The sequence below is a fragment of the Triticum urartu genome, chromosome 2 (assembly GCF_003073215.2).
Source record: "Triticum urartu cultivar G1812 chromosome 2, Tu2.1, whole genome shotgun sequence".
Lineage (NCBI taxonomy): Eukaryota > Viridiplantae > Streptophyta > Magnoliopsida > Poales > Poaceae > Triticum > Triticum urartu.
In genome coordinates, this window is record NC_053023.1 from 224,559,026 (window position 1) to 224,572,488 (window position 13,463).

Sequence of the window (13,463 nt, forward strand, 5' to 3'; positions counted from 1 at the left end):
TCGAAGAGAGCGATGGCGGTTGAACCAGAGGGGTTGGGGATGGACCACTTAACCTGTGACATGGCCCGCGTGAAGCCGTCACTGTGGACGAGCTTGATGTCATAGCCAGCTTTCCCGAGATACAGTAATACGCTAGCCCGCTGACATGAAGCCCTCAGCATGGCAACATAGTCAACATCTTCGCCGGCTTTCGTGGTGACGTGTTGCTCGGGGCGAACGGCGGCCACCTTGCTAACGTCCACTGCAGAGGCCATGATAAACCTCTTCTTGGCCGAACGCTCGTCGGGCTCCTCGGGATACATGGTCGAGCTTAGGCTCCGACATTCTGGAGCAGGGGATGTGTATCTGGCGGGGAGGGAAACCGCTGGACTCATATAAAAACTCAGGGGAGTGGGGCGATGGTATGGGAATCGCTGGGTAGCCTGAACTTTATTATCTAAGCTAGGAGGAACGGGCAAACCGGCAGGGGTTGGCGCCGGCGCCGGCGCCTGCCGCAAGCTAGGGTTCGAGGGGGGAAGGGGGTGGGTAGGGGACTATGGAGGGGGGGGGGTTGGTGTTTGAGGATACGCCGCGACTACTGAAAATTGATGGTGGTGGACGAGGGAGGGCGGCGGTTCAAATGCCTCGGCTACTGCAATTTTACTATAAGGTCGGTGCTGGAGGAGTGTGGGCGACGGTTGAAGTACGATGGCTACTAAAATTTGGGTAAAGGAATTGATGCGGGGCAGGAGTGCCCAAGATCGCGCAAGGTCCAATAACAATATGCGTGTATGATAATAGGAAAAGTGGCGCGGAACTGCCGAGTTTTGCAACACTCAAGGCGGGTCGTTTGTTTTTATATTTCTAGCTAGCTTCTCTATCGCACACGGTTCGTCCTAATTTCCAAATAAACTTACCCTCCTTTAGCTTTCACAGGTGGTGGGTTTACAGCGCACTTGCATCGCACACGGTTAAGCCAGTACCTCCACCTTTTTCTCGCGCTTGCGCGGTCGTGGTGATTTTATAGCGCACTTGCATCGCGCAGGGTTGAGCCAGTACCTCCACCTTTGCTCGCGCTTGCACATGCATGGTGATTCACAACGCACTTGTATCGCACACGGTTAAGATATTATATCCGTGTCCGTTGAGCGTCATCAGAGTCTTTGCAGCAAAAAATAACGTTAGAGAGGGTCAGAAGACAGCCACACCAGCATGTGGCCCAAATATATATGAGTGAAAAGGGTGGTATGTGATGTTCAAAATTCCAATGCACAACTTTGACCATGCGGGCCCATGGTTGGGCGCGTCATCGAAGATCGATGAGAGGGGCCAGAAGTCAAGAACCACCTGGAAGTGGCCAAATATATGTAGGAATATTGGGGATGTTTAAAACTTAAATACACAATGCATAACTTTGGTGGCACCTGCCTCGTAAACCCGAAAGCACCCTTGGATATATATATATATCGTACCTAGCTAGGATGCTTGGCCCACCACCTCCCACTTCGTGTCAGCGGGGCGGATGCACGTACTGACCGATACTCTGGTCATACATGCATGTCACCATGACCTACCATAAGACAGACCAATGAATCTATCATTTGGTCAAACAATAGTTGTTGTTGTCGATAAACCGCTTGGGCCAATAGATTGAACCATCATAAAAATCGCATGATACGGACCACAAAACGAGCACCTCTTGCATGCGGCCCAAAATGATGTACGTTGGGAAGGGGTGATGTGTGTTTTCAATATAGAATAATGTACAATTTAGATGTGGTGCCTACCTCTTGATACAGACAACAACCATGAAGGAAAGATAGTTAATGATGAGATACATAGGGTTTGATGTAGGTCGAACCCAGCAATCCGAGCATGTGGGAGGGAATCCTGACAATGCATGAGCTCGAGCTTCGGTTGAGTGACATGTGACGGTGACCGGCCCTAACACGAACTAGGAGGAATCCATTCATGGCCAACACATACCCCTCATTATCGGTCAAAGGGATGATATATACACTCGGGGAGCCCACAGATATGCGTGTCGTCACAAAAAACCGCACAAGGGAGACGTGGTCGGTCAGAAGACCCTGTATACACTGCATGCGGCCAGAAAATATGTATGGGTACGGTGGTGTGTGATGTGTTTAAATCCCAAATGCACAACTTCGATGGGCCACCAACTACATTACAAACCGAACACCGTACCCGACTCCAATCCTGGTTCAATACGATGCCAGTTTCCCAACTTTGAGGGGGCGGCGGGGGGGGGGGGGGGTGAGGGAGTCCTGGACTAAGGGGTCCTCGGGCGTCCGGCCTGTTATCTATGGGCCAGACTGATGGGCTGCAAAGATATGAAGACCGAAGACTGTACCCGTGTCCGGATGGGACTCTCCTTAGCATGGAAGGCAAGCTTGGCGAAAAACTATGAAGATTCCCTCTTATGTAACCGACTCTATGTAACCCTAGATCCCCCCGATGTCTATATAAACCGGAGGGTGTAGTCCGGAAAGGATATACTCAATACCTTAGTCATACAGGCTAGACTTCTAGGGTTTAGCCATTACGATCTTGTGGTAGATCAACTCTTGTAATACTCATATTCATAAATATCAATTAAGCAGGACGTAGGGTATTACCTCCATCAAGAGGGCCCGAACCTAGGTAAAACTTCGTGCCCCCTGTCTCCTGTTACCATCAACCTTAGACGCACAGTTCGGGACCCCCTACCCGAGATCCGCCGGTTTTGACACCGACATTGGTGCTTTCATTGAGAGTTCCTCTATGCTGTCGCTGAAAGGTTCGATGGCCCCTTCAATCATCAATAATGACGCCGTCTGTGGAGAAACTTTCCTCCCCGGGCAGATCTTCCTATTCAGCGGCTTCGCACTGCGGGCCAACTCGTTTGGCCATCTGGAGCAGATCGAAAGCTATGCCCCCGGCCATCAGGTCAGATTTGGGAGCTTGAACTACGTCGTGGACATCCGTGGAGACTTGATCTTCGCCGGATTCGATACCGCGGTGGCCGCTCCTGGTCACCCCGATGATCATGACCTAAATCTGTCATCGGGCCGCATCCAGGAGATCGCTCCTGTAACCGCTCTGGCCCTAGAGCCGGAGCAGGCCACGCCATCCGGGGACGGAAGGATTAACCCCACCTCAGAGGCCGCAGATTCCACGATGTTGGATCCATACATGGACCTGGTCTCACACGAGGCTTATGCCACCGAAACGCCGGAATCGTCTCTGGCCACAGGTTCTGAACCGCGCGAGCCCGCGAACGCCGAGCTTGATCGTTTATCGATCTTCAAATTCAGCGTCGCAGACATCTTCCAGCACTCGCCTTTGGGTGATGTGCTAAATTCATTAAAAAACCCGTCCTTGGCGGAGGACTCTCAGCCGAACTATATTCGGCTCGAACTAGGGGCTGACGATGGAGAACTTTACTTCCCACCCGCCACCCACTTCATAGCCACAGTCGAGGATTCGACCGATACACTGGAATACAACTCCGAGAATATCGACGGCATGGACAATGATGCCGATGAAAACGAAGACCCCGTTGATACAACTAATTAACAAGACGAATGGGAAGATAGGCAGGCCATACACGAAGATTCGGAGGACGACAATTACCTTCCGCTCTCTGAGGATGAGGTGGGCCTCAGCATTGAAAATTTCATCGTGCCTGAGGAACCTCGTGAGAAGGAGCGCTTTAAGCGCCAACTAATAGCCACTGCAAGGAGCCTGAAAAAAAGCAGCAGAAGCTTCAAATTGACCAAGATCTGCTCAATGATAGATGGACCAAAGTCCTAGCCGCCGAAGAATACGGCCTTCGTGGACCGGCCAAAAGCTACCCGAAGCATAGATTGCTATCCCAGAGCGACGATGAGGCGCTGGAGCCAGTACCAGCATCGCACAATGCGGTAAGTCAACCACAACTAGGCCCAGGTAAAGCGCCAACTCAAGCCGGATACTAGACAGCCCTACCGCGCAGTAAAAGCAAGAACAAAACAGCTCGGGGTTACACATACGACCGTCAAAAAGACTCGGGTAGCAAAGCAGAACACTCAAGATCGATCTACAGATCGCGAGGACATACCTCGATACATGGCGATGGCCACCTATTCGGACATGACAAACCTAGCCACACCCGGGCCGAAAACCACAAATGGACTCTGTCGGAGATATGCCGCATAGAGGCGCCACACACCCTCCTTGCTTCACAAATGAAGTAATGGAGCACGAATTCCCAGCCGGTTTCAAACCCATGAATATCGAATCGTACGATGGAACAACGGATCCCGCGGTATGGATCGAGGACTTCCTCCTCCATATCCACATGGCCCGCAGAGACGACCTTCATGCCATCAAATACCTACCACTAAAAATCAAAGGAACAGCTCGACACTGGTTAAACAGTCTGCCGGAAAATTCTATCGGCAGTTGGGAGGATTTGGAGGACGCGTTTCGCAACAACTTCCAAGGAACATATGCCCAGCCATCGGACGCCGATGACTTAAGTAATATTATCCAGCAGCCCGGAGAGTCAGCTAGGAAGCTCTGGACCGGGTTCCTAGTTAAAAAGAACCAAATCGTCGAATGTCCGGATGCGGAGGCCCTTGTGGCCTTGTAACACCCACGATGCGGCTATATCTCCCACGTGTCGGAGCACGACTTAGAGGCATAACCGCATTGTAGGCAATGTCGCAAGCGGGGTAATCTTTACACAACCCATGTACTGAATAAGAAAGAGGTACATAGTTGGCTTACAATCGCCACTTCAAACAATACATAAATATAGCATTACAATCATCCAGATACAATCAAGGTCCGACAACGGATCCAAAATAAAGACAACCCCAAATGCATAAGATCCCCGATCGCCCCAACTGGGCTCCACTACTGATCGTCTGGAAAGGAAACGCAGTATCGTCCCGAGTCCTCATCGAACTCCCACTTGAGCTCAGTCATATCTCCTGGAATGGTATCATTGGCACCTGCATCTGGTTTTGGAAGTAATTTGTGAGTCACGGGGACTCAGCAATCTCACACCCTCGCGATCAAGACTATTTAAGCTTATGCGTAGGTAAAAGGTATGAGGTGGAGCTGCAGCAAGCACTAGCATATATGGTGGCTAACTTACGCAAAAGAGAGCGAGAAGAGAAGTCAAAGCACGTCCGAGAATCTATGATCAAGAAGTGATCCTAGAAATACTTACGTTCAAGCATAACACGAGACCGTGTTCTCTTCCCGGACTCCGCCGAAAAAAGACCATCACGGCTACACACGCTGTTGATCCATTTTAATTAAGTTAAGTTTCAGGTTTTCTACAACCGGACATTAACAAATTCCCATCTGCCCATAACCGCGGGCACGGCTTTCGAAAGTTCAAAATCCCTGCAGGGGTGTCCCAACTTAGCCCATCACAAGCTCTCACGGTCAACGAAGGATATACCTTCTCCCAGGACGGCCCGATCAGACTCGGAATCCCGGTTACAAGACATCTCGACAATGGTAAAACAAGTCCAGCAAAGCCGCCCTGATGTGCCGACAAATCCCGATAGGAGCTGCACATATCTCGTTCTCAGGGCACACTGGATAAGCAATCCGTACAACTAAAACCAACCCTCGAGTTTCCCCGAGGTGGCGCTGCAAGGGGCTCTAGTTTGGACCAACACTTAGAGGAGCACTGGCCCGGGGGATTAAAATAAAGATGACCCTTGAGTCTGCAGAACCCAAGGGAAAAAAGGCTAGGTGGAAAATGGTAAAACCAGGGTTGGGCCTTGCTGGAGGAGTTTTATTCAATGCGAACTATCAAGGGGTTCCCATTATAACCCAACCGCGTAAGGAACGCAAAATCAAGGAACATAACACCGGTATGACGGAAACTAGGGCGACAAGAGTGGAACAAAACACCAGGCATAAGGCCGAGCCTTCCACCCTTTACCAAGTATATAGATGCATTAAAGTAGACAAGATATAATAGTGATATGCCAACAATAAACATGTTCCAACACGGAACAAACTCCAATCTTCACCTACAAGTAACAACGCTATAAGAGGGGCTGAGCAAAGCGGTAACATAGCCAAACAACGGTTTGCTAGGACAAGGTGGGTTAGAGGTTTGACATGACAATATGGGGGGCATGATAAACAAGTGGTAGGTATCATAGCATAGGCATAGCAATGGAGCGAGCAACTAGCAAGCAAAGATAGAAGTGATTTCGAGGGTATGGTCATCTTGCCTGCAAAGTTCTCCGAGTTGACGTAAGCTTGATCCTCGTAAACGTTCTCAATGGGTTCCTCGATCATGTACTCGTCTCCCGGCTCTACCCAAAGCAAGAACACAAGCAAAGGGAACCACAATCAACCACAGTGCAATGCACAAGCAACATGATGCAAAACATGACATGATATGCGGGATGTGATATGCAATGCATGTGCATGCTCCGGAAGGAAACGATTGAACCAGGCCTCAACTTGGAAAACCAAGAGTGCCGCTGGAAAGATGAGTTGATTTCGGTAGAAATTGATATAAAGATCACCGGAATCGGATGCACGGTTTGCAAATGGCAAGCAAAACAATAATGGCACAAAGCTGCGATTAACAGCACGATGCCATCTAAATGCATCAAGAAATATAAGCTACTGCACTCTAACATAACAACAAAGCACATGACAGTGATCCACTCAAGATGCTTGACAAAAGATGAACACTGAGCAACGGCTAAATCACACTATAGCAGGTTCAAACAAGCATGGCAAAAGTGCAAAAGATATCAGGTTCACAGACTTAGCTGAAAACTGGACATGGCAAAACAGAGTTACGTAGGCATGTTTACGAGCTCGATGCACTCACCATAAGGCATTGCATGACAAACTAAGCATACACCCAACAAGAGACATGATCTATAATCTAACCATGGCAAGAACACTCTCATAGCATGCATGGATCAACTACAACAACCTCGGCAAAATTGCTTAACACATAAACAATCTGCCAGGTACATTTTATAGCAAAAGTAGAGCAAGATTGAGTCATGCTAGGGTACTCCAAAATTGCAAAAAAATACATGGATGGATAGAACATAACAATATCTCAAAATCATCCTTACTGAACAAGCTCAAAAGAGGCATGGATCACTCTGTAGCAACAAGAATACATGGCATAAAAATATCATGAGGGAAATGACTTAGAAGAATTCCAAGTCCCTGAAATCAGCAACATCACGAGAGCTACTTTGCATGCTTGTGCTAGTCACCACAATGATCACAAAAATACATGGCATACACCTATGTAAAGATGGCATGGCATAGCCCAAAACACATGTAGGGCTCAAGTTCATAGGAGGCACATATTAAACATGGCAAAAATGACAAATGTCCATAATCTGATAAGAAACAAAAACTAACATTACATAGCACTCTTGCAACAGCATTTAGGGCATCAAGATGAACTCAAATGAACATGGTGCAATGGAATGAAATGAAGAGCACATCCAGACGAACAAATTGATATGCTACACGCCCAAAACGGAGCTACGGGTGCAAAGTTATGATGCGATGAACAATGCTAAAAATACTGAAAAACTGGGGACTTAGAGAAACGAAAGTCAACCCTCTCTCTCAGATCCAGATCTGGCACGCGAACTGGGGTTCGACGGAGCTCTCGCTGGAGTTGAGCGTGGAGGAGGCCGGAGTGCGGGGAGGAGGCCGGAGCTTGGAGCGGTTCGGGCTCCCGGGCGGCGGCGCTCGGTGATGGTGGCCGTGGCGGCTGGAGTTGACGAGGAGGCGGCGTGACGAGGCGGCGGCGGGCGGCGCGGCGAAGCCGGCAGGGCGGATATGCGGCGGTGAGCGGCCGGCGACGGTGCGGGAGGCGGCGCGCTCTGGCGCAGCCGGGCGGGGTCGCGGGCCGGGGGGCCCGACAGGGGCCGCGGCGGGCCGGCGCGAACGTGGCGATGTGGGTGCATGGCCCCGAAGAATCCGGTGATGACATGTGGCGGCAGATGGTGGGATTTTTGTTCGGTAGCGCCCGGACACATCCGACGGCGTGGAGGGGAGAGGAAGCTAGGGTTTCATCCGGATTTTTGGAGAGGGTTGCACATATTTATAGGTAGAAGGAGTTTGGAGTGTCCAAATGAGGTGCGGTTTTTGGCCACGCGATCGTGATCGAATGACCGAGATGATGGAGGGGGTTTAGGTGGGTTTTGGGCCACTTTGGAGAGGTGTTGGGCTGCAACACGCACGAGGCCTTTACGGTTCCTCGGTTAACCGTTGGAGTATCAAACAAAGTCCAAATGGTACGAAACTTGACAGGCGGTCTACCAGTAGTGAACCAAGGCCGCTTGGAAAGTCTTGGTCCAATCCGAGAAAGTTTAACACCCGCACACGAAAAGAGGCAAAAGGGGAACACTGGAGGACGTAGGAGTGCCGGAATGCAAAACGAACAACGGGGAAAATGCTCGGATGCATGAGATGAACATGTATGCAAATGCGATGCACATGATGACATGATATGAGATGCATGACATGGACAAAATTAACACAAAGACAAAACCCAACCACGAGGAATATCATAACTTAGTGCCGAAAATGGCAAGAGTTGGAATACAAATATGGCAAGTTACATATGGGGCGTTACAGGCCTTTAAACATAGCATCCGGGACGAATGGCTTGCACGCCACCTCGGTCAAGAAGGACCTAGATCCATGACAGCCCTTACCGCTCTAATGACCCGCTTTTGCGCGGGAGAAGACAGCTGGCTCGCTCGTAGAAGCAACAGCGCCAGCGACTCGGGTACTTCCGAAATCCGAGACGGCAATGGCAAGCCATGACGAAGCATGCGCAATAGTCGCAATGATAATGAAAGATCACGTGACATAGCGGTCAACGCCGGATTTAGCAACCCCAAGCTCGGTCGACAGAAAAAGCCATTCAAGGCAAACAGAGACGAACCATCCAAACTAGACAGGATATTGGACCGGCCCTGCCAGATTCATGGCCACCCCAATAAACCAGCTAATCACACCAACAGAAGCCGTTGGGTCCTCAAGCAGGCCGACAAGCTCAACGCCGGACACAATGGAAATGGACCACCAGGCAACAGGGACAACAGAGCGGCTCACCAGCTAAATGCCGGAGGGTGGAAGGAATTTACCCTTGAAGATCGATCAAATCCGGAACAAAAATAGCAGTTCGGCTTCCGCTGCCCATCTCGTACACCCGTTAAAACTATACCGCGCATACATAATTACACACTCAAGATACCATGGGCATTGATGGAAGCACAATACAGAAAAATCTTCTGGCACTTCGGAATATTCTTTAACCGCTTTCCTATTTTCTTTGGTTTCATTATCTCCTAAAAGCAGGTGGCACAAAGGGGAAGCACCTACGACCGACCCCATAGGAGTTCTAATCCGTACACTCACCTACGGGGCTACTCCCTTCAAGGATTCCCCTCGCTGAGGACAGGTGACGCAGACTTGCGACAGGGGGTCCAAAATAACTTTTTAGACCGCATTATCTTTCCGAGCATGTAACATGCCTTTTTCCTCTGCCCTCGACCCAGGGCATATCAAATTGCTGGGGTCGTGGCCTTTATGTATATCAAGTAACCATTGTCACATCACTCAAGTCCCAGTTCAAATTATCCGAATTAATCACTCACGTATTTTTGCAAAATGAATACGCCTCCTATGGTTGTTTCATAGATATACCCTGGCTTAACTTGCCAAGGGCTCTGTACGGGAACAAATGAGTTGCCAAAAAAGACCGAACAACTTTCACAGCATACTTTGGTGTCGCGAGTTTGGCCTTATATGCATCAGCTCCGAATCATGTCTTGAGTCAATAGTTGGGTTGCCCGGCTCCTGTGCTTCCTATCCTACGCTCCGCTCTATCGGCTAGGGTAGTAAAGGGAGAACTACTGCGATTGTGCTACCGGTTCACCCGGTGACGCACCTCAGTAGAGAAAGCCGAAAACTAACTGTCATGATGCGGCGAGAGCTGGTCAACCACTCGATGACTTATCGGAATCTCTAGCGATTACTCCGTGTCACACGAAGGACCTCTTTTCCGGTCAATTATGTAAACACATCGTATGAGTAAGCCACATACATACCAGGGGCTATGTCGTAGACCCACCATAAATCTCCTATGGCTAAGTGAAAGTGTTAATGCCCTATAGTCTGGTTGCCTGGTTCGCCGCATTGACACCTCCTTCACGGACCAAGACGTTGGGTCAAGAGTGATCATATGCTTTTTCGAACACCCCTATAATTCCTACAGGGGGGCTGAAGCCGACGACTAGAAAACTTTTAGATTATATTAAAATGGCCGCACAGGAGGAACACAAGCTTTCGAGCAACATATACAAATATATTTACTATAAAATTGTCTCGTACAATTCTCATACACTTTACTCGAACATTATGTCCTTCGAGCATTGACCCTCTATCAAGAAGGTGGCTACAAGGACGTCTTCAAAATAATGCTCCGGGTCGTGGCGGTCCTTGCCCTTGGGTGGACTCTTCACCGCAACGTTGATGGCCTTCATATTCCCCCAGAACGTCTTGACTCGGGCAAAATCCATTTGTGCACCCTCGATGCACACCGATCGCTTCACAACATCGATATGCGGCACTGCGTCAACAAGCCGCTACACCAAGCCGAAGTAACTGTTCGAGACAGGATCAGTTGGCCATAACCGGATTATGACGTTCTTCATGGCAGCACCGAATAACCTATGAAGCTCGGCCCACTGGGACATCCGCTCATTCAGCAAAAGGGGGTGCTTCGAGGCACCGAATTGTGACCAGAACAACTTCTCCATTGCGTACCCATCTCGCGCCTGATAATACTACGCCGCATTGGCAGAACTCTTCGGCAAGTCTAAAAACTTGTTCGGAGAACTCCACAATTGGTTCAGCTGAGTATAGTTCGGATCGCCGAACTTAGCCTGTAGCAAAAATGGCTTACCAGCTGCAATCTCCCCAGCTTGCCGGATCTCCTCATGGGCTGCTCTGGATTCAGACCACACTTCTCTCGCCTCTCGTAGGGCCTTGTCAATTTCAACCGTTTTGGCTTCATTCTCCTTCTCCAGGAGTTCACACCGGCTAGCAGCACTTTTTAGCTCGAGCGCCATCGTGGATATCTTCTCCTCGTCTTGACGCTGAGTAGCTGGTTTGGCTTTTAATTCAGCCGATGCCTTCTCGGCAACCGTATTACTACACCGGGCCTGCTCCTTGGCCCGGGCTAGCTCCGCCCGAAGAATTTCAACGGCGACAGCACCATCTGCAGCCAGGCACAACTTTCAGCGTCATGCTTATATCAAAAAAATGTATGTGCAGGGACTACTCTGAATACATACCTTGCGACTCGTCAAGACGCATATTGATTAACGCAATGTCATCCCCGGCTACATCAAGCTTCTGTTGCAGCTCGGCAATATCCGCAGTCTGGGCAGTAGCCAGGGGGGAAGCAGCCTGTGTTCAAAGTTAATCAGATTGGTCCTCGAATATTTCTTTCAATCATCCGATTCGCTTCCTATGGGAAGCCAACCTGAGTCTCAGGGGCTACTTTCTATAAACAGTGTATTTTCTGAATAAAACACAATTCCACATATTACAGTACAAACCTCGGAGCCTCTTAGCAGACTCACAAAAGGCTTCATCCAATCCGCTCTTTGCGGATAGGACCTTTTTAACCACCGTACCCATCAAGGTACGATGTTCCTCCGAAACGGATGCCTGCCACAACATGTTCGTCAAGATATCCGGCACCTTTGGGTCTCCGGAGGCACCCGCAGGAGTACGGTCACCCTTTGAAGGGATCCGTTTATTTGTATCCGTCCGCATTCCGAATTGTTCGGGGTCTTCATTGTTGTTCCCAGGACTCTGGACCGCCGAAGTATCGCCTTCGTGTATCCCTTGCACCACTTGTTGGTCGGGGGAGACCCTCCGCGACGACACCTCAAGGTCGTCTGCCCTATTGGACGGAGAAGCCGGTGGGGGTGTCTCGCTTTCCATCATCTTCCCCCGAGGAGGAGGATTGTCGAAGGGGACTGCACGCTGAGCTGCAAAAAATATATATTCCAGGCATCATAAGAAAAGAACGGGATAGGTTTAAAACAACCCTGTTCAGTTACGATTTGGCCAGAGGCTCGTCCTTGTCATGAGACTGCGCTTCGACGTCCTCCAGGCCCGGGCCACCCTCTAGAGGCATCTTGCCTTGCTTAGGAGCCCGCTTCTCCCAATCTTCGGAGGAGACCCTCTTCTTCCAGGGAGGGAAGGAGATAGTGGCCCCCCCTTCACTTTTGTCTTCGGATGAGGGGATATTTATTCCACCGGACACAAAGTCTGAGGTTCCCTGTGAATAGAGGCCATCCTTGGTCCTCTTGCCCTCCACCTCGTCCTCCTTCTCCGGCATCTGGTATGGTGTTGGGGCCAGCATCCTTGTTAGGACCGGATTCGTTGGACCCTCGGGCAGATGGGCCGAACACATAATCAGTTCCGCCTTCTTTATCCAGCCCTGGAAAAAGATAGCTTGCTTAGTATCGTATTACTGTATGCATGACCACAAAGTATTTGCTTACCGGGGTATCCGGACGATTACAGTTAAGGCCAGCGTCCTCAGCAGTATCCGGCCAATGTTTCCACTTCCCGAAAAATAGCTTCCACATCCCTTCGTGTGTGGCGCCTAAGAAATGTTGGAGGGTCTGTGGTCCCTCTGGATTAAACTCCCACATACGGCGAGGCCTGCGCTGGCAGGGCAGGATTCGGCGAAATAACATCAATTGGATCACACTGACGAGATCGATATCTCTCTTGAGGAGGGTCCGGATGTGGCTTTGTAAGGTCTGCACTTCATCCATTAATCCCCAGTCTAGCCCCTTGTAGACCCATGACGCGAGCTGTAATGGTGGGCCAGGACGGAAGGTGGGGGCAGCTACCCACTTAGCACTGCGGGGCTCTGTAATATAAAACCACTCCCGCTGCCAGTAATTGGAAGCCTCAGAAAAAGAACCTTTAGGCCAGGGAGTGCTAGCGAGTTGGCTGATTGTAGCACCGCCGCACTCCGCCTGTTCCCCGTCGACTACCTTCGGCTTCACACCAAAGGTTTTGAGCCATAAATGCTGAGACATGGAGGATAGAGTCCGGGGCAAGATCATGAAAATCTAATCCGTAATAAAACATTAGCCCTCGGACAAAGGGGTGAAGAGAAAACCGTAACCCCCAGAGGAAGTGGGAGACAAATACCACCCTCTCGCTGGATCTGGGGGTCGGGATAACTTGTCCTTGAGCAGGAAGACAGTGGTGGAACTCTGCGGTCAGATATCTGGCCGCCCGAAGCTTTGTGATATCCTCCTCTATAACAAAGGAAGCCACCCATCGGCCTTGGGAGATGGATCCGGACATTATGGGAAGAATGAAAGCAATGTAGTCGAACCTTGGGTGCTGGAACTCAGGGTTGGGGAGGC